The 23,167-nt window shown below is 39.3% G+C and overlaps 1 protein-coding gene across 2 annotated transcripts in view; it reads right to left on the bottom strand.

Annotated features, from left to right (window-relative positions):
• NLGN4X (neuroligin 4 X-linked) overlaps positions 1-15,189 on the bottom strand; it is a 189,689-nt gene extending 174,500 nt beyond the window's left edge. For both annotated transcript variants that reach the window (XM_032191110.1, XM_032191125.1), the window contains exon 1: positions 14,822-15,189. The gene's annotated coding sequence lies outside the window, so the exon portion shown is untranslated. The remainder of the gene's footprint in view (positions 1-14,821) is intronic.
• Between the last annotated feature and the right edge of the window lie 7,978 nt (positions 15,190-23,167).

Raw genomic sequence — 23,167 nt, 5'->3', positions numbered from 1 at the left:
AGCTTAAAAATATGATGGAAAAAAAAAAATCATTATTAACAACAACAAAGTAAACCATTGGGATTAGTTTGGAAGACTGAATTGGTTGGTATCCAGCTCCAGAAATTCTGTGGGCATTTGCTCTTTTTTTGCCATTATAAAATCCAACAACATCAAGGATAACTCTGTAGTCCCTGTTGTGCCACCTCAGTCTCTAACGAATTTAGCCATCTGAACCTGCAACAACATTCCTCAAAGTACAGCATTCTGAATGTAGCAGTTCTGGGAATATCACCAAGATCTGACAGCAATCTCTGTATGTGTTGTTAATGCCTGTGGCTAAATTTTGTATTTCAGAATACCTTGAGGCATTGGGTACTGTTGATATTGGGCAATTCTGTGATGATTCAAAGTCAACTGCACTGAAATGTACCATGGCAATTACCGATTGATAATATCGTCTTTGGAAGAGAGAAGCCCATTTTTCAAAAGGATATGTTATGAAATACTAGAAGTTATATGTGTACACAAAGTCACCACACATTTCGAAAAAATGTTATATTTTGTTGTATATTGTACTGTTATGCTGTGCCATTGCCTGCAGAAAGCTAAATGAATTATTTTTGCTTTCTTTTTACTTTTTTTTTTTTTTTTTTTTTTTTTGGGGGGGGGGGAGGAGGGGAGGCAGAGGGGTGTTGTGGAAGTGGAAGGCAATATTCAGAAGAAAGTCCTAAGCTATGTCTATACTATCCTAATTTTCATATCTCTAATTTTAGGCTTATGTGGTCTAACAGAAAATTTTGATTCTTGAATGCTGTTAAGACATATTTTGCCTTACATACACTAGCACTTAGCATTGTTAGTGCTAAGGGCCTGCAATTTGCAGCTCTGTAAGCTTAGGAGGAACCCTAAGCCACTGAGGCAGTTTTCCAGAGCCTGTAGAGCAGTATTTTGCCCTTACTGTTCTCATGCTCTGCATCTCATGTTTTTGTTCTTACAGTCTTGCAACTGCAAATCCTTATAGTTGTGTCATGGTAGGTACTTGTGGGAAACCACTACCACTGGAGCAAGAATGGTCCCTTCCTCCCAGCTTTCCTTACCAGAAAGTACTGAAAGAGTTAGCACGGATTTGGAATTTAAAATATTTCCACCTCACTAATTAAACAATCCTCCTGTTCAACAAGAAAAATCTAATGGAGTAAAATAAATATAACAGAAAATTTTATCTCCAAAAATCATTAGCTTAAATTCTAAGACTATTTACACTCAGTAAAATGTGTGTCATGTTCAAGAATCTCATTTTCAGCAAGTCCTGTCATTAACTTCTGTCCTTGTCTTAACTTTTCAGAGTTACAATGTCAAGAAAGTTAATGCAATTACATGACTTTGTGATGGACCATTTCACCCACATTCACTTGGGCAAACAAATATGGCTGGTTGGTGAACAATTTACTGCACAGGGAACAAGTTCTCTGCTGAAAAGAGGTATCTAACAAATTAATACAATAAATGATGAGATGTTAGCTGCAAAAAAAATTATTTAATTACTTATTTATTTTCAAGCACTAGATTTATACTTCTAGACAGGACCACTGAAGATAATAGCAAAAAATAATATTAAAGCAGTGCTAATGAGAACTTAGTCATGCTTTTATCTCTCAAATACACAGCTTACAGTAAGCGAAGAAAAAACGGCTCTTCTATACATTATGTCCCATTAAGTGTAAGGAGAAAGCTTGTTTATAAAGAACATGAAAGAAAGTTTGGTACTCTGCATAATCTGAAGAAAAACTAATGTCTGATTTTAGATGTCATCAAGGATCTACTATTTTAAAAGACAAGATTTTGGGCTGGGCAGAGGCATGTCAAGTTATTTTGTTTGAAAAGGTGAACTATGAAATATAATTTAAGTGTGAGGTAATGGTACAGCAGCCTATGCACAGAATCTTCATCAACTGTTACCTTAACATCTTTGAGTGATGTATATGAGTAGGATGAATATAAATTTTACTATAATTTTCTACTGTTTTCTATGTACCAATGACAGAACCATCAAAACCCACATAGCTTGATAAGCCTGTCTTTATATAATTTAAAGTAAATTTATTCACATTGTGCACTTAACACTCTGCAAGACTAGTTTATCTCAAGACCTGCAGGTGAACAATTACATTTGCCATATTGGAAAAACAAGCAAATAAACAAAAACAAAACAAAACCCCTCTAAAACATATATCTGGAAATGAAACCAAAAATGTGACTTATTATAATTGAGAAAAATAAGATAAAATGTTCCTGAATAGAAGTAAACTCATAGTGAATATAGTTTCTTAAAAAAAAAAAAAAAAAAAAAAAAAAGTGATATTTTAATAGAATCATAGAATCATTAAGGTTGGAAAAGACCTTCAAGATCATCTGATCCAACCATCCCCTACTACCAATGTCACCCACTAAACCAAGTTCCTAAGCATCATGTCCATCCTTTCCTTAAAAACCCCCAGGGATGGTGACTCCACCACCTCGCTAGGCAACTCATTCCAATGCCTGACTGCTCTTTCTGAGAAGAAATGTCTCCTCATTTCCAACCTAAACATCCCGTGCTGCAACTTCAGGCCATTCCCTCTAGTCCTATACCTAGTTAGATAACTAGTGAGAAGAGGTCGACCACCAGCTCCACTCAACTTCCTTTCAGGTTGTTGTAGAGAGCAATAAGGTCTCCCCTGAGCCTCCTCTTCTCCAGACTAAACAACCCCAGTTTCCTCAGCCACTCCTCATATGACTTGTGTTCCAGATCCTTCACCAGAGCCTTTGTAGCCCTTCTCTGGACACGCTTCAGGGCATTGATGTCCTTCTTGTAGTGAGGGGCCCAAAACTGAACACAGAACTCGAGGTGCGGCCTCACCAGAGCAGAGTACGGGGGGATATCTCCTCCCTGGCCCTGCTGGCTACACTATTCCTGATACAAGCCAGGATTCTGTTGACCTTCTTGGCCACCTGGGCACACTGCTGTGTCATGTTCAGGCGAGCATCAACCAACACCCCTTGATCCTTTTCCTCTGCACAGCTTTCCAGCCACTCTGCTCCAAGCCTGTAGCATTGCATGGGGTTGTTGTGACCAAAGTGCAGGATCCAGCTCTTAGCCATGTTGAACCTCATCACATTGCCCATAGATCCATCCTGTCTAGGTTCCTCTGCAGGGCCTTCCTATGCTCTGGCAGATTGATACTTCCCCCCAGCTTGGTGTCGTCTGCGAACTTACTGAGGGTACGCTTAATTCCCTTGTCTAAATCATCAATAAAGATATTAAAGAGGGTGGGCCTCAACACTAACCCTTGGGGAATACCACTTGTGACCGGTCACTAGCTGGATTTCACTCCGTTCACCACTACTTTCTGGGCCTGGCAATCCAGCCAGTTTTTAACCCAGCAAGGAGTGGATCTGTCCAAGCCATGGGCTGCCACCTTCTCCAGAAGAATACAGTGGGAGACAGTGTCAAATGCCTTGCTGAATTCTAAGTAGACTATGTCAACAGACTTTACCTCATCCACCATGTGGGTCTCCTGGTCAGAGAAGGAGATGCACCTGGTCATGTAGGACTTGTCTTTCATGAACCCATGGTGGCTGGGCCTGATCCCCCCACTGTCCCACATATGCTATGTGATTGCATTCGAGATGACCTGTTCCATCATCTTTTCTGACACTGAGTTCAGGCTGACAGGCCTGTAGTTCCCTGGGTCCTCCTTACAACCCTTCTTATAGATGGGCATCACATTAGCAAGTCTCCAGTCAGCTGGGGACCTCTTAAGATGACCATGACTGCTGACAGATTATGGAAAGCAGCCCAGCAATCACATCCACCAACTCCCTCAGCACACTCACACGGATCTTATCTGGCCTCATGTACTTGTGACAGTCGAGGTGGAGCAGCAGGTCTCTGACTGTTTCCAGCTGAACTGTGGGGAGTTTCTTCTGCTCCCTGTCCCAGAATTCTGGGTCAGGAGATTGAATACCCCAAAGACAAGTGGTCTGGCCAGTAGAGACAGATAAAAAGAAGGTGTTAAGAACTTCAGCCTTTTCCTTATCCTCAGTAGTGATGCTCCCCCAGCATCCAGTAAAGAATAGTTTTTCCTTGACCCTCTTCTTGCTATTAAAATATTTATAAAAGCATTTTTTATTATCCTTTACTGTAGTGGACAGGTTGAGCTCATACTGGACTTTTTTCCTTCTTGATTTTTTCTCTGCGAATGCTGGCAACTTCCTTGTACTCTCCCCAAGTTTTCTGTCCCTTCTTCCACTCTATTTTTCTCCTGGACACTCAGCAAAAGTTCCCTGTTCAGCCATGCCCATCTTCATCTTATGTTCATCTTATGGGGCATGAGGGCAGCCTGCTCCTGTGCCTATAAGGCTTCCTTCTTGAGGAGCATCCAGCCTTCCTGGACCCCTCTGCCCTTCAGGACGGACTCCCAGGGGACTCTCCCTATTAGTGTCCTGAACAATTCAAAGCTTTCTGGAAGTCCAAAGTAGTAGTTTTACTGATCCGTCCCCTCCCGCCCCCCGACTTTACCAAGGGTAGAGAACTCTACCATGTCATGGTCACTCTGCCTAAAACAACTGCCTACCACCACATGTCCCACCAGTCCTTCTCTGTGAACAGCAGGTCTAGCGGCAGTCCCCCTCTGGTAGGCTCACCAACCAGTTGAGTCAGGAAGCTGTCTTCCATGCCCTCCAGGAACCTTCCAGACTGCTTCCTCAGGGCTGTATTTTATTTCCAGCATATGTCTGGGAAGTTAAATCCCCAGGAGAACAAGCACTGGTGATTGAGGGACTTCTGCCAGATACTTATAGAACACCTCATCCATCTCTTCATCCTGGTTTGGCAGTCTGTAGCAGACCCCCACTAGGTTGGCCAACCCCCTGATCCTTATCCATAGGAACCCTACATTATGATTCTCAACTCTGAGCTCAACAGCATCAAAACACTCTCTCATATAGGGAGCCATGCCACTTCACCTCCTTAGGTTCCTGTCCCTTCGGAAGAGCTTGTAGCCATCCATTGCAGCACTCCAGTCATGGGAGTGGTACCACCATGTTTCAGTGATGACAACTAGGCCACAGTTTCCCTGCCACTTAATGGCTTCCAGCCCCTTCTGTTTGTTGCCCATGCTCCATGCATTGGTGTAGACACGCTTCAGCTGTGCCACTGGCCTCACCCACAACCCTGGAACTACTCCCACAGGCTCATTCTCTACCAAGCCTCTTTTCCCACCCCGTCCCCCTTCATACATAGTTTTATTTGGAGAAAAAATATTTTAAATGATTATTAAAAAGAAAATCTTAATCGTACTCTTCTTTCAAAGAGTATGATCTATAACCCTGTAGAATGACATTGATACTGAGAATTGTATTTTCATTTTTATCCATATAGCGAGCCTATTCATAGTATATTGCACCCCCTTAGACAAAACCTAACTCTGATCTTCCAAAACATCCCTCTTGTAATTCTGTCTTGACTCTCCAGAACTCTACAGGCTCTTCAGAACATTTACTATACTTGCTCTCACTATTCTGCTTTCCCTGCTCTAGCATCTTTACTGTCCCTATTTGTCATCCCCTAATTCCTACACTTGCCTTACATTCTCAGTCTTTCTTTAGTGAGTGTCCTGTATCTGTTTTGAGAATCTACCCCCAATGGCAACTTACTTCTTACCTCATTCCTTCTTATCTCTTTCTTCTTCTTCTATGAAAATCATATTCAATGTTAACCTTTCTTTGAAACTGCTAATCTGTCTGCAAGGCATTGCATGTTTATAGCCTTTGACAAGGAAGGACATTTTGAGGCAATACAAAGTATTAGAAGGATAAACACCAAACCAGGCTAGGAATTTGGGGTGGGGAGAGGGGGAGGGATGGGTGTCATTTGAGAAACATCCCTTATCTTACACAGAAGGAAAGGCAAAAAATAGAATATGAAGTCTCCTCATCTTACACGTAATTATTCCATTCACTGCTTAGTTTTCAGGTCTTAAGAAGCAGAAGGGGTGTTAAACACGACACCGATACTGTTCTTCCAAAGAGGAATTCAACCATTACTTCATCACCCTTATTGACTCTTCTTGCTCCAGACAGTATCTTCTCCAACCTCAATACAATTCCTTGTCAAAACAAAATAAACAAACAACAACAAAACAGCTTACTATTTGGTAACATGGCTAACTGGCTTCAGAAAGCAGTGAAATATCAAGCCTATACAAGTATTAACTCTCCAGGGGCAAACAGAAACTAAAACCTACTATGGAAATGTGTTTCTGTGAAGTGTTATGGTCCAGTGATTGTAACTCATATACCAAGTTCAAGAGTTACTTAGCTTTCCATTCTTATCTGATAGCTAAGAGAATTCAGCACACTACCACTATTACAATTGCTCCCATCTTATGTTCTCTCAGCATTGCTTGTGTAACTTCTATATTGTTAATGTAATTTCTAGTGCCAGAACAAGAAATCCTTTACAAATCCTTTACAAAATCCTTTACAAATCCTTTACAAAAAAGGCACTCAAATTCAGCATATCAGAAATGTGAATATAAATCACTCAAGAGAAAAGAGTTTTTTGCTCTAGCTATTGAAGCTGCCACCACCATATTGACCATTATTACACCTTTAATAATTCATAAATGGGAGAAAGCTTTGTGAGGGATCTGGGATAAATTAAAAACTTAAAATTAAAAAATTAAGAGAAAAGAAAGAAAACAGAGTATTTGCAGGTAAAGCATAAACAAGGAAAATGAAAGATTGTAACTACGTGTTCTAATTTCAATTTTCCAGAGCCAAAACTCTTAGACAAGATAGATTTAAGCAGGAGGACAATTCACTAGAACATTTTATTTCTAAAGTAAATAGAGAATGGAGAATTCAGACTGATAATTCCACCGAGAAATATCTATTTACTATATCACAGTACAAATAAAAATGGGTCAGCTCTTCTAATAGACAGCTACTTTCACTTATACTTGCAGTTTACTCCACGACCATGGCAACTCATTGTAGAATAGTGCTACAAGCTAACTACACCAATAATTCATTGCATTTCAGTAACATCACACCTCTGTACCAGATCAGGACAGAAAAATCATTGCAGTATGTCTTTCACAGTCCTGTAAACTGGAGAAGCTGGCAGCCCATTGCTTGGACAGGTACGCTCTTTGCTGGGTTAAAACTGGCTGGATGGCTGGGCCCAGAGTGTAGTGGTGAATGGAGTGAAATCTAGCTGGTGACTGCTCATGAGTGGTGTTCCCCGAGGGCCAGTGTCACCGTCCCTGGGGGTGTTTAAGAAAGGGTTGGACATGATGCTTAGGGACATGGTTTAGTGGGTGACATTGGTGGTAGAGGATGGTTGGACCAGATGATCTTGAAGGTCTCTTCAAACCTTTATGATTCTATGGGTCTTACTGTCTCTTTATTCTTTATATATAGGTGCCAGCTGACCTGCATTACCAAATTCCTAGAGCACTGTATTTGAAATTTCATCTATATTTAAAGATGGCATCAAACTGATATAAACTCTAAGCATTTTTTTCAAAAGTCATAATTCAAGCACAGTTCATATACAAGATCTTGAGAAAAAGAAAGGCTTAAGAAATGCAACATTAAAAAGTAATGTTTCCTTAATAACTAACCTCTTTAGATGGAAGCAATACGTCCACCTTTCCACTATAACTTCTGCACCTAATCAAAGTATTATTACAATGAACATGAAATTAATATGCTGCATCTTACTTGAAGAGATTAATTCCAGATCCAAGGTTAATATCCAGTTTCAATAAATACTAATATTTCATCCTTAAAAAGAAGTGGATTTGCATCATCTGCCCCATAATTCACCACCTGCAGATTGGAAACTACGGACACTGAACAATTCTAATTTCAGCAGCAGACCTACTGCTGGCTGTGTTAAACAAATTCACAGCCTTGGGCACCACAGCTCATCTGTCAATCTGTGCATATTTTGCAGAAAGTTCTACTTCCACTCACTCCATTGTGTATTGAGAACTTATCTTTGCTTTCATGTAGATGATGTAAAATGCAGCAGGAAGACATTTCAACAATTACATTATTGATAGAGATATATTTGGCTTGGGAGACTCCAACCAACAAATGAGTGACTACATACTTGACTGAGATGCAATGCTCTATCTGATGAAAGCTGTCCTGAAGTACTGTGCTGAACCATCTGCTCTAAATTTTGGGTGAAGGGAACATCTAATACAAGAATAACTCACTAGGTGCTGCTTATGGCTGCCCATCAGCATTTCAGTGTTGCTGCAATTCTTTGGCTTATGCCTGAGATATCCCATGAAACACAGAAATAGTCCTATTCATTACTAGTTTCAGAGAGTTTTAGTAATCACAGATGTACCAATGATTCACAGCAAATCAAAAAAGGTAGATCATAAGTCAAATTAGAAGTACATTTCCTATATAATTTTTATTTTTTGTAACGTGTCTTTATATGTCCAAGTACTTGAAAGAGATATTTCACAGGTAGGGGATATAGATTTGTGGAGAATAATAAATAAAGTAGTAGTCAATAAGTGATATGTATAAAATATATTCAGAAAAACAAAACAAAACAAAACAAAACAAAACACAACCAACAACAAAAACATCATTATATTATTGACAAATTTTAAGTAATTGCTTGCTCCACTTTTTAATATTAGTGGTCTGTGTAATGTCTGCAAAAAAAAATATTTAAAAGAAGAAAAACTAGCTGCTACTACTTTGCAAGTAGCTGTTGAAAAAAAAAAAATTGTCTAAAATCTAATTTTAAAATGTCTGTATAAAATGAATACATAGAAATAAACACAAATAATCTGATTCCATTCCAAATTCTGCATTTGAAAATCACAGTGCAAAAGTATGTTATATAATGTATTGTGATGATATATGTATGGTACATAATATATTTGGAAAAAGAAGAAAAAAAAAAAAAAGGTCTTTGGAGATTATTACAGCATAGACTTCCTTGCAGGAAAAAAAAAAAAAAAAAATCATCCTAAAAATACCAAACAGAGGAGTTATTAAAGTTTGGCCACTTCTACTTCAAAAGTGCTCAAAAGCTTAAAAAAAAATCTTATTATAGAAAATGTAAGTAATTTGTTTAAGCTCAGTTCATAACAGTTCTAAACAGTTTTTGGAAGGAACACTTGTTGGCATTAACTTGTCTATTTTTCACTAAGAATCCAAAACTGACTCTAAGAAGCTTCTAAAGAATCTTGATCACCAACCCAGAAATGGCTGGCAATGATATCACAACATCACCACATGATGGCACTGATCGACATGGCTGGTCAGTTGTACTAGGACTATGAATTTGATAGAAAAAGTACAGAGCACAGTACCAACAGTTTGAAATCTGGTTCCTTCCAGGTCTGTATTGGGCCTGTTACCAACACAGACGCTAAAGCAATAAGTATTTTCAAAATATTCAAGCCATTAGACAACTTCAAGCAACACTTTGGGACACAAATGACTGTTTATGATTTTCCTCTTCCATTTCTGGCTATAGTAGACTTCTTTTAAATGACAGTAGCTACCTGACCTTGGAGAAAAAAAGGAAATGCCTTACCTCTGAAATAATTTGTACTGAGAAGCAGTACGCTACCTATTTTTGTCTAATGCATTCAACAAATTCAAATCTGAAATATACTACTAGAAGTTTACTACCATCAAAACATACCACTTCAGTCTTACACATTTCATCTATCGTCCTTTATGGAGAAATATCAAAGTGGCTTAGTCTCAATGATTTGTGTAATTAGTATACAAAATTATTTTTCATTATATTCATTATATTAAAAAAAAAAAAAAAACACAAATAAAAGTAAATAAAAATATTTTAATTCATTCTACATAAGAAATCAAGTCAGCTACTTCAGAAGTAAATATAATTGCATGTTGGCTAATCAAAGAAAATAAAAAAACATTATATTGCACAAATACTTTATTGTTACATTAAAAGAAACAATCTTTAATATGATTCTGTTACAATCTATGCAATATTTAAAAATAGTCCCTCTGCAAACAATAAAAATGAATGCTTTTAAATGAAGTTATACAAATAAGAGAAAATTGTGACAGCTATGCAGTACTCATGTTTTCAGATATATATATATTTTATATTTATGAACTATAACTCAAATATTTTTCCTAATAAAAAATGCCACTCACTTTCAAAGCTTATGTCTTGAAAGCCTAAACTTCCCCATCAAGTTGCAAGTCTCTAGGAGTACATAAACAACAGAAGACAGACAAGCATAGAAAAGTCCTAACCCTCAACTGAAGCTAGTCAGCAGTATGCACTTACCAAAATACATCCTATGACACTAAGTGGTGTGTGGGCTCAGCACAGAAGACAGCAGAAAGAAAGAATTATACATTGTGACATCAGTGACTACATTTTATTTTTAGATTATTACAGTACAGATCTGAACATTCTTAGCTAGGGATCACTCCAGCATGTGGTAATGCATTTGGTTTGAATTAGCTATGCTTGTGGTAAAGCCTCGCTGCAGATCTCACATAAAATACCATCTTCTAGAAGGGTTGCTTCTATTCTCACGCAAGTTGAGCACAACACAAAGCATCTCTGGGCCATATACATCTTACTTCTAAGGACACTGTCCAGAAAGAATTCCTCCTAGTTTACATGGTATAAAGAGAGATGAGCTTGAATGTAGTATCTTCAGAATAATTTCATACTCTTTGGATCCACTCACTACAAGCAGTTTATAAACTGTATTTTTCAATTTTATTTTCTCTAACCTTAAATCCATTTCAAGTTGTGAAAAGTTGAATAACACTGTGCTTCATTTCAATCAAAATAATTTTGCAAGAGTATTACCAATAAACCTAATTTTCCTCTACTAGACAGCAATGCCTTCTCTTGTGTGGCTTTTTTTTTTTTTTTTCCCAAATCCAATCTGAGGACTTCTAAAACAAATACAATGAGAACTAGAGAACTATTAACAGGTGACAGAGTTGAGTACATAACCCTGTTAGATGTGGGGATCGAAATGGCTCACAGCATAAATGCTTTACAAACATTGCTTGAGTACACCTGAGCTGAACGGTGACAGAGGATAGCTGCAGTTGGAAATGAGAGCCTTATATTGATTTTTGCAGCTCATGTTTATGTTTTGGTTTTATTAGGATTTTTTTTAAGACTCACAAATTTATAATCCAGTGCACATAACTAACCAATCTTACTCATTCTGAAGAGATCTTGAATCTCGATGACAAGTCTTCGAGTGACAGAATGACTAAATTATATGCTGGTTATAGCATGATGCTTATTCCTGTCCTACCCAGGTGGAGCTGTTCTTTACACTATGTGATTCAGCCATCAAATAGCAGCATGCGTGTTTGAAAGGCCAAGAGGAGGCTGTATTGAGAACCTGTCAAAAACAAATGTGCAAACCTCTATGCAGCAGTCAGTAAATGTTCCTTGAATCACTCTTTTGTTAAAAAAAAAAAAAAAAAAAGTGAAACAAATCCTTGTTTCTGTATGATATCTGTAACACAAAGCTTTAGTTAAATAGCTTTCCTTTCTGCCTTGTGTCTTCATCTCTACAATGATCTCTACAAGACAGATCTTCAGCTGAAGGATGCCTATTAAGATGAAGATATTTATCAAATGTATAAACTGTGAAGTGAATTAATCTACCCAGGAATGTGGGACTATCTAAAAAAAAAAAAAAAAGCCACGCCATGAGGCTTGCTTTCATTTGAATGTATTGTGATACCTTTAAAAACATTAAACTTCATCACTGACCACCACACCTGGCTGAAAAACAGAAATAATCAGAAACTTTTGTATTTACAGTCTACATGTTTGTAGTACAGCACTTCACTTTAAAACAATACCAGGCAAGTAATCACTCCGTCTAGAAACATAGAAGGAAGAAAATGTATTTTCCTGTCTACATATATGCTTTACAGTAGAGATCAAGACTAAAAGGTGTTTATATTCAAAGGAAAATAAATAAATAAATTAGACATGAATCAGAATCCTCCTGAGGACCAACACGTTTTGGATGCCAAACTGAATTTAAGTTATTATACTTGGTGCAACTTAATAGGTTGCACTTGCATACAGCATACCAACAGTGATTGCACCTATATGGTACACAGGCATATGAATAGAGAAGAGCAATAACAGCTCCATTTATACACAAAAGAGTAATAATTTCAAGATGCTAGGAATAAGTAAGTCAAAAAAAAAAAAAATCCCTATTCTCAGAAAATTGCATGCCATTGTAGACATTATAGATCTTGCTGTGTTTGAGTTACCAGAAACTGCACGGCATGTTTTCATGCTCTCAGTCTTTAGTGTTTATTTGGAATAGGATTCATAAGACAATGCGTATAACCCATTACTCAGAAGAAGAAAAAAAAAAAAAAGTCCTGCATATCCACATAGGTATTACCTACACAGAGGTCTATATAGATGCTATTAATTGGTGCAATATCAAATACATATTTTGTAAGTAAAATGAAATGTAGGGTTCATTAGACATATGAAATCAGTGCACTGCTACAAAGCAAAGTTGTGCTTTCATCCAGGAATTAAAATTAATGTAAGTAATTCATTATTTTCTTATGGTGGCAGAAAACAAGTTTATTTCTTTAGCACTAACAAAAGATTTATACTTCTAATAATTAATAAACTTAATTTGTGTCCCATTGGGTGTGAACTATTGTCTTTCCATTTATAGGAGATATTTAAGGTGGCAGTTACATTTATGTTTCAGGAAGAGAATATACCAGAGATTTCCATTTGGGTCAAACAGAGTTTTGCTTTCTAATCACCTACTTCTAAAAATATGCATGTATACCCCTAAGGTTAATAATAATTTAAAAACAAAAGTCAGTCTAGAATTTGCTCTCAACACTGATCAATCATGATTAAAGAGCTTATTTTTTTTTTTTTTTTTTAGTGGCGATGGCTTGTTTGTAAATACAAACCATCTGAGCGTGTGATTGCATTCATGCCATCATTTCGCTCACAAATCCTATACATGAATAAATGAATAAATAAATAAATAAATAAATAAATAAAGCCATCTTTTAAACGTCCACATCCGCCGCTGCTTCGCTCCCTGTACTACCAAGGCTTTAAAGGTTTAGACCGCCGCACCTGAGGACCTGAGGTGCACCGCGGCGCTCCTTCGCACCTCAGCCTGTCTTTGGCGGCGCTTGGACCCCCCCAGGCCGCTCTTCCCCGCTCCCCCCGCTCCCCCAGCTCCCCGCTCCCTCCCCCGGCCGCCAAACTTCCCTCCGCGCCTCGCGTTCTGCCCGCTCCTGGCACCGCATCGAGGGGGACGGGGACGGAGACGGGAAGGGGACGGGGACGGGGACGAGGACGGCAGCAGCAGCGGGCGCGGGCCCACACCGCCACCTCCTGGCCGCGCCCCGCCACGGCCGCGCAAACTTCCTCTCTCCCCACGCGGAGAGCCGAAAGCAGCCAAGTTTCCCCGGCGGGGGGGTAGTGCGGGGGGGAGGTCGAGCTGCTGGTTCCCCCCGGCCCCCCGCGCCGCCTGTCGGGCGTCCGAAAGGGCCGCGGGGCCGCCCCCGCTCGGCGGGGCGCGGGGGGTGGCGGCGGCCTTTCCTCAGGGAGGGGGCGCAGCCCTGGCGCCTCCCGCCGCCAGCCCCCGCCTCGCCCGCCCCCGCCCCAGCTTTGCAGAGAAGCCGATTTACTGTCGGTCGAGGTGGGGGTGTGCTTCTCTTTTTCTTCTGTTTTTTTTTTTTTTTTTTCCTTTTTCCTTTTTTTTTTTTTTTAACTTATTTTTTTTTTATTTTTTCCCCCTCCCTCCCCCCCTCCCACTCTCCGCCGCTGCCGCTCCGCGCATACTGGTGCTGGCTCTCCCCAGTGCCAGTACCCGCTCCATCACGTGCGGGAACCCATGCCCATCACAAAAGGGGGCATTTTACCCGAGCCCGGAAAAGGAACGAAAGAAAGGGAAAAAAAAAAAAAAAAGAAAAAAGAAAAAAAAAAAAAAGAAAAAAAAAAAAAAACACAGAATAGCTAAACCAAAAGCGGGTGCACAGCTTAATCCAAGAAGAGCCAAGATTTCCTCTGAACAGCCGCCTCCCTCATTCTCTTCCCCCCCCCCTCCCCCGCCATCCTCCCCCGTCCCCTTTTTCTTTTCTGTGGCTGTGGTGGCAGCGAGGGAAGTGGTTAACCAAAACCCGAGGTGTTGGTTTTGTATTTCCCTGAAAACCACAGGCGCACACAGAGCATGAGGTACTGCTCCAGCCCCTCTCCGCGCTTGCAGAAAACTGTGGCTTTGCTCTTTCTCTCTCTCTCTCTTTCTCTCTCTCTCTCTCTCTCTCTCTCTGTACTGCAGATATTTTTCCCTCCTCTCCTCCACACTCTTCTGTTTATTCGGCTGTAAGGCAGAGCTACTTTGTAAACATCTCACACAGAACCCCAGAGCCTTTCCAAATAGCTGATTGCAGCAAAATGCCTCCAAACAAATTATGGTGCAAGGGGGCTATGGGGGTCGAGACCAAAGCGGATAAAAAATAAATATATTTGCATATATACACATATGTGACATCGAGATCATGTATGATGGTGGAGATGGCAGAAAGTATCGTTTTATAATGATGGGAAAAGTAAAAGCACAGACGACTGCAGCAAACTGCTCGCCCTTTGCCAGAGTACCAACTGCAACACCTCTCCCCCACCCCCGCCGGGAAAAAAAAAAAAAAAAAAAAAAGCAAATGAAAAAAATGAAAAAAAATGAAATGAACACGCAAACGCTAAACCCAGTACTCCTACCTTAACACTGGAATAGCTGCAGAAGCATAATGGTCTTTTTAACACAGCCAGATTCTTTCAGGAAATCCTCTCAGGGTATCATGATGCAGCCGGGATTATTCACACAAGATTCCTGCTCTCCTTTTTGGAATCCAACGCGATTTGCTTCTCCAAAGGAATGCAACGACCACGAAGGGGGTAAAATTTAAAAATAACAATAGGAAAAACAACAACACTGGATCTGAAAGAAACTCGTGTTCTCACTTGTCAGCAACCTACATTCAGGCAGAAAATTCATTACAATCAGTGCAAGAGAGAGAGTTGGGTCTGCGAGTAGGAGCTGTGATTGCCTATGCAGAGAGACCGAGCCGGGGAGAGTCTGATCTGCAAGGCAAGGCAGGCTGGGAGAGGGGGAGAGAGGTCCAGGCTGTACCAGGCGCTCTCCTCCTGCTATTGGACCAAACTGAATGAAATTTACAAAGCCGGCAGCCAATAGCTCTCCGTAGTCTCCCCATCACTACAGAAACCGTATCTCCATCCACAGCCTCTCGCAAAGAGCATCGCATCCCCGTGTGAGGCGTCAGTGGCAGGGCTGGCCAGGGCCTGGGGGGCTGAACAGGTGGGCACCTTGCACACAGAGAAATAAACATGTGTTTTCGTATGTGTGTGTGCCGGGGGAGGGGGAGGGGAGGTGCTCACACAGCTTGGACTATTACTCTTCCTGCCTCACAATAACCAAGACTGCAAGTGCAGTCTTGGTTAACCCTTCAAGACAGCAGTTTCTCCAGTGTCATCCTGTTGTTACCAAATTCACCCGTAGGCTGTTACACTGAGCTAACAGTTTAACTGTATATCAGTCGTCAAAGTGTTTTAGTTTTGTTCCCTTTCCTCCTATATAAAAACAAAAGAGTAGACATTGCTCAGTTGTGATTTTTTCTTGTTTTGTTTTTTATTTTGTTTTTGTTTACATAAGGAGATTAGTTTAATGTCCTATTTTAATCAGCTAACCATTGTTGCGAAGGTCAGGCATAAGAGCTGAAGAAAGGGCTCCATGGTTATTGCTCTGCACTGCCAAGTACAGAGTCACTTCCTGTGTACAATTTCAGACTAAGGCTGGTGTAGCAAAGATGTGCTCAGGCCTCCAACAGATATGCCTTATTTCACTCCTCAGCATGTTCCTTTGAACAGTTTAGTAACAGTTAACATTACCCAGAGTGTAGGACCCTGAACTGAAACCAGGCATGGGTTGGCCGAGTTCTCCAATGAGGAAAAAATAAAAACAAAAACAAAAATAAAAATAAAAAGGTCTTGAAAATATTTTAATCATTTGAAATAAAAATCATTCATCAATAAAAAAATGATATTCATGCCTTGATGAGATTTGCTGTCACAAGAGTTAGATTAGACTTCATACGATGTGTTTTTGACATTTTAAAATGCTGAAATAACAAAATAAAAACAGCATCTCTACTGTTGTAGATGCTTTGTTTCTACCACCACATCAGATCCCCAGAACAGAACAGATATTGCCTTATTTTCTCAAATCTGAGTTCTGTCTGTGATATTGGACTTATCAATCATCTCTGTGCTTTCCTGTTTCAAGCAGTAGAGGAATGCATACTATCTGAAAGATAGTATTCATACTTTAAAGACACCACCTAGCAGACAAAATAGGCCTGTTATGTGTCTATTCTTATATAGCGTCTTGTTATATTGTATGAAGGGTCATATCAGGATCACTTCACTATCAATTAGGAAGGGATATTTTGTATTTGAATGTTGTAAATCTAAGTAGTGTAATGAACTGACTTAAAACCTTTTAAACAATCCAATCATTACATTAAACTGTTAACTTATTTGCCAGTGGAAAAAAAATAATAATATATTACTTAATTAGATGTTTTGCCTTACTTAAGTAACTCTAGCAGCAGGTGTTCATGCAAGTGAATTTTACTGCTTTTGTTATTTTAATAATGCACCCAGAATGTGCAACCAATCATATTGCTTGACTGAGTGAACATTTTGACACATTTAGAAAAGATGTCATCTTGCACTGCCATCTGTACCGAATTTTGCAGGACAGTCTTTATTTTGATGAGTATGTCATGCTTTTTACAAGATAAATTTGGAGGATATTAATGTATGCACTAGTTAATTTGACTAATGATCTCCCACCTGTATTGAAATGTCAGAAGACAATTTATTACAAGTTACTAAAGAATTATCTCTTATGTTTGTATCTTTTTCTTGCATCTATGCAAGACAAATGTTTGCATCTATGTCTTAATTATGCACAAAAACAGCAATAAAATTAAAGTTTCCACAGACTCTAGCTAAGTATATGATGAAAGGTTTCAAGTAAAAAACATTTGTTCAGAACATTGGAACACAATTTTCTCCTTTTTACAACTTTCCAAAAGCTAAAGGTGTAATTGAAATTCTAGTTTATTTGGGAAGATATCTGCAACCATCCCCTGCATATTTATAACACCAAGCAGGAGTCCAGGAGCAATCGTTTGGAGAGAAGAATACCACTTGCTAAGTAATACCATCACTTCTAACAAGGAAACATTGTATTCTAGTGTTAACCCAACTTGACTCTACCTCTGATGTGTTCCATCCCAAGAAACCTCTTTTTGTGTCAGTCAAACTGAGGCATTGTTTGGTCTCCCACATCCAATCACTACAAAATTTCCACACATTACTTTTTAAACCAGGTATAGTGTATTGTCTGCTGATGGTAGAAACATGAGGATGGAAAGGGAAGGGAAGGGAAGGGAAGGGAAGGGAAGGGAAGGGAAGGGAAGGGAAGGGAAGGGAAGGGAAGGGAAGGGAAGGGAAGGGAAGGGAAGGGAAGGGAAGGGAAGGGAAGGGAAGGGAAGGGAAGGGAAGGGAAGGGAAGGGAAGGGAAGGGAAGGGAAGGGAAGGGAAGGGAAGGGAAGGGAAGGGAAGGGAAGGGAAGGGAAGGGAAGGGAAGGGAAGGGAAGGGAAGGGAAGGGAAGGGAAGGGAAGGGAAGGGAAGGGAAGGGAAGGGAAGGGAAGGGAAGGGAAGGGAGAAAAAAGAAAAGAAAAGAAAAGAAAAGAAAAGAAAAGAAAAGAAAAGAAAAGAAAAGAAAAGAAAAGAAAAGAAAAGAAAAGAAAAGAAAAGAAAAGAAAAGAAAAGAAAAGAAAAGAAAAGAAAAGAAAAGAAAAGAAAAGAAAAGAAAAGAAAAGAAAAGGAAAAAGAGACAAGGAGTCCCTCTTAGATTTTGTTTGCTTGGCTAGCTTCTCATTCCAAACAATTCATATTCACAATACAAACTTCAAGTAGAACAGTTGCTTCAACAGCAATTGACTCTTTACCAGTCCCTGTTGTCTGTTTGGTTGTCTTACTCAAATATTCATATTGTCCACTCCCTTTTATGCAAAGGTAAGAGTGGGTGGTCCTGATACATAAATCAGGATGGAATGAGATCTTTAACTTGCTTCCTGGTGCAAAAGGCTCATCTAGGTGGATTGAAATCCACAAAGAATTTTCTACTCAGATAACTTACACTGGATTCACCTCTACACTGAATAACCTTACTTGATAGATACAGTGATGATAATAAGTAACAAGTGTTGTTCTTCATAAGACTTCAAGTAAATGAGAACTGCAGAATGATTTCATGTTAAACTACAGAGCAGAACAAAATTAAAAGAAAGTAGAATGAGTCCATCATGACCACCAAGTAAACTGGAGAACAAACCAGAGACAACTTTGAAATTAACGTTCAAAAAATTAAGATTTGGGGTACATAGTAAGTGTAAATAGAAAGCCCCAAATTGTTCTTTACTAAATGATGAGAAATAAGTGTTTCCTATTTGAATTATATTGTTACATTTTGTCAATAAAAGAAGAAATCGATCTGTATTTTCAGAGAAAATTGCACAGATTAACAAAAATAACATCCAGAAAATCATATATGTATTTTCAAATTCAGATTTTTTCATTTATATCAAAATGAAATACTTGCAGTGTTGTTGATTATTCTACATGACAGATAAATCAAAAATATACTGAAGAATCCCCCCTGCATAGCCAATTTGATAACTTCATTGTAGTGTACTGTCACAACTAATACTCAGTAGAGCTTTCCAAATAGATGAAGTTTGTTATGAGATATGCCTGGCTTTTGAGTTACATTCTATTTGCATTCTCCTTGATGTTTGTAGTGAAATGTTTTAATGTAGTTTTCTTTTCTTGAAAAACTTTTGGGAAAATAAAAAAGTCATAGAAGTGTAAATTGGCACAAAAGATCGTTTTTTTTCTTTCTTTTTTTTTTTTATTTTATTTTGTTTACTTTTTTTATATAACTAAATATAAGAATTTGTAGTGATACAACTTCTGACATGTAACCATAAACTTAGTGATGGAGGTACAGACATTGACTTTAACAGAGCCAATGTTTCAAACCAGCTATTATGGCTTAACCAGTAGGTAGCAAAGCACCACAGAGCTGCTTGCACACTCCAACTCCTCAAAATAAGAGGTGGAGAAACTATGATGAAAATGTTCATAGGTTGAGATAAGGACATGTAGCCTTGCAAAACTGGACTTCACTTTGACTTTGTTTATTAAATTAAAGAGCTATTTACTATTAACTTTTTTTTTTTTTTCCAATTTACATACTTTACAGATCATGATTAGTCAGCAATTTAACCTTCTTATTGCAGAGATAATAAGTTTCTGTTTCTTTAGTCTCCTACAAGGCAGGTTTTACAAACTACAATTCATCCTTACAAGGATTTTCTTAACCTTCACCACTTATTGGTATCCTCTTTGAAGTGTAAGCTCTGGAACAGGGTATGGAATTTTCATTCTAGTCATATTAATGTGCTGTTTTGCTCTGAATTCTCATTTTTATTTATCCAAGGATCAAGTTTAGTCTTGGCCTCTAACTGAGATTAACTTAATTATTGAGATTCCTGCTAAGATCTTACACGTGTAGCCTTTGCTAATTTTCTTGACAAGACAAAGAGAATAATGACAAAAAAAAAAAAATCTAATGCTTTGTTGCATGAAGTCTCTTCTTCCATTATCTGTGCTTGTGTAGCTTTACTACACACTAAAGAAAATAAATTTATGAGTTGCTAGTGATGACGCTGAACCAGAAACTGATTCCAGTCCTGCATTTCCCCTCAATGATTCATGATCATTTAAAACAAAGTACTTCTTTTTATCTGAAACTAGAAATAATTAAGGAATCTTTCTCCTGATCAATGTCTGATAAGACCACAATAACAGTATTTCTACAGTGTAGTATCTCTAATCTTCAAAATATCCTTCACACATGAACAAATTGATTATTATGCTAATTTAATGTTTATTTTCATTTTGCATGTTTAGAAACATATAAAATGACTATATGGGTTATTTCTGTGAATTATAGTCTGAACTGTTGAAAATTTGCTCTGTCTATTCAGTTTGCCCACAAACCACAGCATCTCAGTAATTTAGCTCAAGGCCTATGGTGGTCACAGCAAAAAGACCATCTGTGTCCTGGGATACAGCAAGCACAGTATTGCTAGATGGTCATGGGAAGTGATTGTCCCACTCTACTCTGTGCTGGTGTGACCTCACTTTGGGTACTGTGTGCAGTTTCAGGCACCACAGTATAAGAGGGACATAAAACTATTAAAGAATGTCCAAAGGAGGGCAACAAAGATGGTGACAGGTCTAGATGTATGAAGAGCAGCTGAAGTCATTTGGTTTGTTCAGCCTAGAGAAGAAGAGTCTGAGAGGAGACTTCATGTCAGCCTTCAGCTTCCTCACAAGGGAAGTGGAGTGGTAGGCACTGATCTCTTCTCTCTGGTAACCAGAAAAATGACCCAAAAGAATGATAGGAAACTGCACAAGGGAGTTCAGGTTGAATATTAGGAGAAGGTTATTCACTGAGAGGATGGTCGGGCACTGCAACGGGCTCCCCAGGGAAGTGTTCATGACACTGAGCCTGCTGGAGTTCAAGAAGCATTTGTACAACTCTCCCAGGCACAGGGTATGATTTTTTTGTGATCCTGTGTGGAGTCAGTAGTTGGACTTTTTAGTCCTTATGGGTTCCTTCCAGCTCAGAATATTCTATAATTCTGTGATATTTATAATGACAACGAATGAAGGCAATCCCTATGCACATTCACAGTCTATGTTCCTGCTGCCATTTAGTTCTCTATCTTTGGAGGACAGAGCCTTGCCTCTTCTGTATTAAGCACTATACAGTCACACTGCAACCAGGTTCTTTGGGTGGTATGGATAAATAATATTTTAAAAGTTCCTACCACAGGCAAACAGACAAAACTATGTCTTCTTCATTAATAAACTCTCTGTGCAACACATTTTTTAAAGGCTTGTATGGTTAAATTTTGATTCAGATTAATACTTTTAGGGGAATTCCATGTACTGTTGACATAAATACCCGTAGAAATCTTGATCTGGTCTTGACAGATATGGCCTATTACTTTCATTGATATAATAGGTTGACCTAACCAAAGGCTAGTTACCCATCCCTGCTTCATTTCTGTTTTAGATTAGATACAGACACTAAGTGCACTGGAGTCAGACTTTACAAGGTCTGTCTAACCTTTCTAGTTTTAAAGTGATACACAGACTGAGAAATTATTGATATTATAAAGAATTATTTATAGCATTATTCAAAGATTACAGAAAAAGAATATTCCTAAAACTATGCAAGGAAAAAAAAAAAAAAAAAAACACAACACCTATCAGTACACACATACATCTTTAACTGCACTTGAACATCATAGGAAGAATAGAAATACCATTATATGAAAGCTAAGAGAAATGAAATGCAGTCCCTAAATACCTAATGCTAATGCTACGGCTCACATTCATTCATAAGTCAGATATCTTCATCAATTCAGGTTTCATCTACAGCCACAATGCTAAGGATCTCGATGTTCAAAGCCAAACATAATAGCTCTGCAGGTAACTCCTTTGACAATTGGTGGTCTGTAAGACACTTCTCACAGACCTGTGGACTTCAAAAGAACATCATAATTGTAAGTTTCAAAATGCAAGTAAGTTTTCTGCAAAAATCATTCTTGGAAGCTGTTTGAAAATCTCCTGCTTTTAGACTACAAAGGGGCATAAATAGAAGATCAAAAGTATTGGAATTATTTTTCTCTGCAAAATAATTACATAAACGATGGTCTCGGTAATAGGTAGTGGTATCTGTTTCCAAATGCCCCTCTCACTGGATTATATCGTTCATGCTTTTTCTAGCCAAAATAATCATCTTTCTTTTGTTACCCAAATTATCATTTTAACAGGAATGTGGGGAGTGCTTTCTACCTAAGCTAGCCTCTACTGTCTTGCAGTCTTCTGAGAATATATTTTTGAAACTCCACAGACTAATGAACACATTAAGTCCTTTTCCTAAATTCTGTCAGTGAATACTTGAATACAAAGAGCAATTATGTAGTGACCAGGCAATTTTGAAAGCATTACTGTCTCTGACAGTGACCTGCACAAGAAATCACTTACAGGACCTATGTGTCAGATCCTGTAGTACTGAGAGCACTGTCAAGTTCTGCCTGTCAGCTGAGAGACTATTCTTCAGCATGTGTAGTGGGTTTACATGGCAAGGTTTTGGTAGCAGGGAGCCATAGGGGTGGTTTCTGTGAGAAGGATCTAGAAGCTGCCCCTTGTTTGGTAAGGGCCCCACTGCTGACCAGAGCCGAGCCAATAAGCGATGTTGTTTTGCACTTCTGTGAGAGCATATTTAAAACAGGGAAAAAAACACTGCGCCACACAGCAGCTGGGAGAGCGAGAGGAGTGAGGAACAGCCTTGCAGGCACCAAGGTCAGTGCAGGAGGGGAAGAGGTGCTCCAGGCATGGGAACAGAAGTCCCCTGCGGCCTGTAGTGAGGACCATGGTGAAGCAGGATGTCCCCCTGCAGCCCATGGTGTACCACGGTGGAGCGGGGTTCCATGCTGCAGCCCGTGGAGGAGACCATGGTGAAGCAGGTGGACCTGCACCGACGGAGGCTGCCACCTGTGGAAGACTCCTGCCAGAGCAGATTCTGGGCCGGACCTGTAGCCCATGGAGAGGAGCCCACACAGGAGCAGGTGACCTAGCAGGAGCTGCTGCCTGTGGGGGACCCAGGTTGGAGCAGTTTTCTCCTGAGGGATGGACCCGGTGGTACGGACCCATATCTGGAGCAGTTCTGGAAGAGCTGCTGCCTGTGGGAAGCCCACGCCAGATCAGTTCATCAAGGACTGTATCCTGTGGGAGGAACTGCACAGCACAGGGGACGAGAGTGACCGAGAAGGAGCGGCACAGAAGAAGCGCTGTAGACTGACCATAACTCCCATTCCCCCGTTCCCCTGTGC

The sequence above is a fragment of the Aythya fuligula genome, chromosome 1 (genome assembly GCF_009819795.1).
Source record: "Aythya fuligula isolate bAytFul2 chromosome 1, bAytFul2.pri, whole genome shotgun sequence".
NCBI classification, from domain to species: domain Eukaryota; kingdom Metazoa; phylum Chordata; class Aves; order Anseriformes; family Anatidae; genus Aythya; species Aythya fuligula.
Note: the sequence above shows the minus strand (reverse complement) of the source record. Positions and strands in the feature narration are given on the sequence as shown.